Below are 6000 nucleotides of genomic sequence, written 5' to 3' on the forward strand. Positions count from 1 at the left end.
AATAAATATAAAATACAAAAATAAAATTATAAAAATTCCATCAGGGTCCAAATAAATATAGGATTACAAGACCCTTCTGTTTGTACAAACTTTTTGTAATTTTTTTAGCGTTTCCTTAACTTTGTGTGCTGTCTTTGACATTTAAAATCAGGCTGCTCTTACTGCATTGGCATGCTTTCAGTCACTTAAAGTGCCACTTATATAAATTAATTAACTTGACATCTAATGACTTAAAGCCTAAAAATTATCTACTACCATTCATATTTTGTACATCACATTTGTTTCTGGAAAAATTTATAAAAATAAAAAAAAAATGACCCTTGAAGAGAGTGAAATCGTTGACCTATTCCATCCAAAAAGTGAAGAAAATTTTAATTTTAAACAAAGCCTTTTTGATTTTTTTAAATGATTTTATTTTTGAAAGAGAGAGACAGAGAGAGAGAGAGAGAGAAAGCACAAGCAAGGGGTGGGCAGAGAGAGGGAGACAGAGTCTAAAGCAGGCTTCAGACTCTGAGCTGTCAGCACACAGCCTTACCCGGGGCTGGAACCCACAAACTGTGAGATCATGACCTGAGCCAAAGTGGGACACTTAATAGACCGAGCCACCGCGATGTCCCTTAAGCAAGGCTTTTTTGGACAGAATGAAGCAATTAATCCACTGATCTGAAGATTGGGTCACAAAGCGTTTCCATGAATGCTTCAAATCATTGTTGGGTATATAAGATCTTGGTGTATGTGATTTATGTTTCCTTATCTCAACGTTGAGTACATTTATTTAATGTGTACGATCGTGACGATGAATGTTGTGTCTGCGTATTTGAAGCAAACATACAAAAAAGGGCATATGGAGGTTTGAAAATATATTTTAAAAAATAATAATTGAAGTTCATGAAATTTTTCAATTTGCAAATTATACATGAAAAATTATTTGGGGCTTTTGTTTTGTAGGGAAGAAAATATTTGAGCCTGAAGTTAAGAGATTGAATGTGATATCTGATACCGTTATTTCCAGGGAGAGGCCTGGAAAACTAACAAATCTTCAGAACTCAGTACGATTTCAATGCATTCCACTAATACCCAATCTTAGAATTCAATCAGCGGACATAGACATCTGCTGTTAGAAGATTTTAGTCTCTGCTTTTAATGTATGGTCACTGAGGACTGAGCTGAATGTCTGCTTCCATTAGATACCTACAAAAATTGGTGGGACAGGAAAAGCTTCATAAATAATGTTGGCTCTTATCTTAAATAGATGGAAATTGAATGCAAGTGTCTCTTAATTTAATTAAAAAGGAATGGGTTCTTTTGTCCTCTTCAATTTGCCACTAAGGAAGCATCTGCAACTGGGATTATTAGTTATTGCTTTCAGCTGATGGTTTTGCCATTCCTTTGCTGTAAGCATCTGCCCTCTGTATGCTCGCTCTGCCTTCCATCGTATTCTCCACGCTTCCTCTGGCCACTCTCCTCATCAGACTTCTTCAGTAGTTCCCGTTACCCTTGGGATAAAACTCTAAAATTTAAAAAAAAAATTTTTTTTTAATGTTTATTTATTTTTGAGAGAGACAGAGTGTGAGCAGGGGAATGGCAGAGAGAGAGGGAGACACAGAATCCAAAGCAGGCTCCAGGCTGGGAGCACAGAGCCCAATGTGGGGCCTGAACTCACAGACCGTGAGATCATGACCTGAGCCGAAGTCGGACGCTTAACCGACTGAGCCACCCAGGTGCCCCTGAAAATTTTTTTTACGTAGTATGAAAGGACACCTTGGCCCCTGAAAGCTTCTCCAGAAAAAAACTATATTTTCTCCTCTCAATTGTATGCTACACGGTATTAAAGGCACCACTGCTCTCCTTTACTTTTGTCCACCTGTTTCTGTTGGAAATTCCTTATATCATAACTAACAGCAACGTGTCACTTTTGCAAATTTCAAACGATTCCTTAAGTCTCAATTCATGTGTCATCTTCTGTAAGCTTCTAGTCCTATGCTCCTTCTTTATTTGATACACTATGGCACAAATCTGCTTTTGCCATGAATTTTTGTGTGTCTCCTTACCTTCTGGGTACTCATATCCCATTAGTACATCTAGAGCAGTATCTGGTATATGGTGGGTAGGGAATACATTGTTTTGAATGAATGATTGTTCTACCAGTTTTAATAAGCTTTAAAAAATAATGATGTGGAGCGATAAAGACTCCTATATCAGAGATCCATGAAAATATAACTGGCATATTTAATTATCTTTGCCCTAAGTACATGAATTGTGTTTCTGTATGCTTGTAGAAAGTCACTTTTGTATGGTCTTACTTAATAGTAAAACCCAAATTTTCATTATTATATTACTATTGCTGATACATTAGTAACAGCTCTAACGTCAATTTCCTTTACAGGCATGGAGGCTTATGTTTCTAGAACATACAAAAATAACATAAATAGGCAGGTGCAAATCATGCTGTTAGATTAAGGGTAGCTTAAGCCAGTTTGTTCCAGCCCTCTGAATTCCTCTATATTGATATACTCTTGCACTGTAAGCAACTCTGTCTTCCACTACTTCTGTGTTGTTCATACAACATCTTTAGTGATGAGCCAGAGCTACCCCCCAACACACATTGATTAATCGTGTATGGTGATTTTTCTAGTTTTCATCTTGGAAATGAGAGAGGATCATTACTTTATTTCATTTTCATAGTTGAAGTTATTTAGTACTAGGACTTTGCTGTGGCAGGTGAGAATAAAAAAAATGAAGAAGAATTATGATTAACCTACTAGAACAGTAATGACTGAATTTGTCACAAAAGGATTAAATTATTTATTCTGTTTGTGTGTATGTTTGTGGCTCTGTATTGGAGAAAGCATCATGAGTTTGGAGTTCACCTACCCTCCTCCCTCATGAGGGAGTTAAAGCAAGAGGTTCTCAGGCTAAAAAAATATAGTTAGGGGTGCCTAGGTGGCTCAGTTTGTCAGGTGCCTGAACCGAATCTTGATTTCAGCTCAGGTCTTGATCTTGTGGTTCATCAGATTGAGCCCCAAGTCAGGCTCTGCATTGATAGGGCGGAGCCTGCTTGGGATTCTCTCTCTCCCTCTCTCTGCCCGTCCCATACTCATGCATATGCTCTCTTACTCTATAAAAACAAACTTTTAAAATGTATACTTAAAGTCATTACTGTCTCTGACTTTTAAAGTAATTTATTAATCAATTGATTATTGTATCAGGTTTATTTTAATAACTTTCTCGACCTATTATAGTAAGTCATTGCATAAATATTCTCTATTACATCGTAACTTAAAGAGCAGACCATAGACGCTCTCTCATTAAGTGATGTTGGATAGTGGATGGGCAGGGTGAGAGCTACAGCTACATTTCTTTTTGTTTTTTAAAAAAATATGTTCATTAATTACAAATATGAATATAAATTATTTTAAGGTGCTAGTTTAAAAAGTATTGTAGATATTCATGAAGTAAAAAAAAAAGACTAGCTCTTTGAATGCTCTGTTGCATCAGGAAAAGGATATTATTTTGACAATTTGTTAATATACTGAGACTATACAGACGGCAATGAAAGATTATCTTAAAGTGATTGCTTGATAAAATATTTTTTGAGGGTGGTATATATAAAAAGTTTATAGTCTAAAAATTTATGAAACATCCTGAGAACTTGGTACATTCACAAGTGGACAAATTTATCTGAAGTTTAAAAAAAAATGCTAGGGCACCTGGATGGCTTGGTTGGTTAAGCATCCGACTTTGGCTCAGGTTATGATCTCACAGTTTGTGCGTTTGAGCCCCGTGTGGGACTCTGTGCTCACAGCTCAGAGCCTGAAGCCCGCTTCGGATTCTGTGTCTCTCCCTGACCCTGCCTGGCTCCTGCTCTGTTTCTGTCTGTCTCTCACAAAATAATAAATAAATGTTAAAAAAAATAAATAAATAAAATAAAAACTGCCAGAAATAAGATCTTTTCATTGAAAGATAAGCATGCTACCACTAAATTTTGACAACTAATTTTTCATACGTTTTTATATATGAAATATAAATGGGATATGTGTTTAAAATATGCGTAGACACTTAAAATCCTCGATAAATCAAATAATTTTAAATTACGCATCCCATTAACAAACAATTGGCTCATTAATAAGTGTAATGTGTTTTTGTTAAACTGTTTTTACTAGTTAAACTGATCTTTTATGTTTTGTTTTCCTTCCTTTGACAGGTCCTTCAGGTTGGAAGGAATATCTTTATTTGGAGGCATGTCAGCTCATTTTTCTCACTTCAGATTCATCAATATGACTTCTTGAGGCCAGAACGAATTTTGAAGTAACCAGGAACCTGTCCATCTTAGAGCAGCAAATCCCTCAACTTTGGAGCACAAAAGATCACTGATACGGTCTGCATAAAATCATCTGCCTCAGTCTGACAGCCATGAGCAGAACCCTGGGGGCAAAAAAAAAAAAAAAAAAAAAAAAGCCACAGCCTTAACTCTTCACTCTGAAATTACCAAGACAATTAAAAAAAAAAAATAAATAAAAGGAACTAAACAAGCAAGCCAACACCACCACCACCGACAACAAAAAACAAACACAACCCATTTTATTTCACCTTGGAAAAAATATTCCCAGATGTGAGCCTGAAAAAATTTATATTCAGCAATTAAGCTAGAAAATTGTAAGTTGACTTATCACTTGGGAAGGTGAAAGTATAGAGATAGGAGGTGTCTCTAGCTAGAATTATTTAGCAGTTTAAAACAAGTAGACAAAAACAATGAACAAACAGAGGAGCACATCAGCAAGGAACAGTGTTAGGACAGAATGTTGCTGTCTGCAGAGAGGATGTCTGCCATCTTGTGTACACCCTCAAAGCCATAATGGAATAAAAGCATTGTCGTTGATTGCTTGAAAAGTTTCTGCATTCACTCCTTCACTCCATATTAAGAGAGGGGGGAGGCCAGTTCTTACTGATTACTTCTCAATGCACTTCTAATATTTGCACTGTCACGTCCATTCAGGGTAATGATGTGTGCCGTTATTTGCACAGATGGTCCCATGAGTTTTGCGGCCACAAGCGGTTACATGCACGAGTCCAAAAAGGAAACATTTCAAAATTCTCCAGACATTGGTTTCTCTTTCTTCTGTAAAGATCAGTTATCTTATTAAAAAAAAAAAAAACATGGACTTGTATCAGATTAAAAAACTACAGAATAATAATGAAAAAGCATCAGTGTGGTCAAAGGAATGAAGAAGGGATCAAAAGTTTATTTTTGGTTTTGGTTTTGTTTTTTTAGTGAAGATCATTTTTATCATAAGCAGCCAAGAAGTCAGATACAGTGAACTACACACTAAACATTTGTGTTGAACATCTATTTGTTCTCTTAATTAAAGAAATCATTTGTAATTTGTATTTGACATATAACAGTTTTTTATAGCCATTTATCTATGCTTCATGGGAAAATGTACCAAACAGCATTTTCAGTTTATTTTTCTAAATAAATGTGTTGTTTGTATTATTTGTAGTTGCTTATTCAGTTTGGTTTTCGTTACTTGACAAATAAGTTACTTGTTGTCATATTAATTAAGAACTCACGGAAGACTGAAATTTAAAACATTTGTACGGTATCAAATTGTGCTTTCTATTTCCTAAACCCTGAAGAAATGATTTATCTTACACCATGACTTTCTCGTCAAGCGTTATGTTAACATTCTAGTTAGACTAATCACCCAGAGTTGGTTTTAATATATGGAAACTGCTGGAAACAAGAAAGTTTACGTATTATATCAGCAAGGATTTTCCCTATGTACTCTTTCTAGAAATCTCTAGAAGATGAAAATTAGATTTTTTTTAAACCATTATTCATGCCTAAGGAGTTCTCATTAATGCCCTCCCAGAGGTCTGCTGAGAACTTTCACTAGTGCATATAAAAATGACAGACTAGGCAATCGTACTAGAGCAAAAATAAAATTCTGCTTAAGGACTCAGTAAGTACCTTTACAGTGTTCATCCTCATTTGAGGCG

General features: G+C 35.6%; 1 protein-coding gene across 2 annotated transcripts in view; it reads left to right on the forward strand.

Annotated features, from left to right (window-relative positions):
* The window catches only part of PRR16 (proline rich 16), a 953840-nt gene extending 948346 nt beyond the window's left edge, over positions 1 to 5494 (forward strand). For both annotated transcript variants that reach the window (XM_023254546.2, XR_002742536.2), the window contains exon 3: positions 4205 to 5494. The gene's annotated coding sequence lies outside the window, so the exon portion shown is untranslated. The remainder of the gene's footprint in view (positions 1 to 4204) is intronic.
* Positions 5495 to 6000: the final 506 nt, after the last annotated feature.

This window comes from Felis catus, chromosome A1 (assembly GCF_018350175.1).
Source record: "Felis catus isolate Fca126 chromosome A1, F.catus_Fca126_mat1.0, whole genome shotgun sequence".
Taxonomy (NCBI): Eukaryota; Metazoa; Chordata; class Mammalia; order Carnivora; family Felidae; genus Felis; species Felis catus.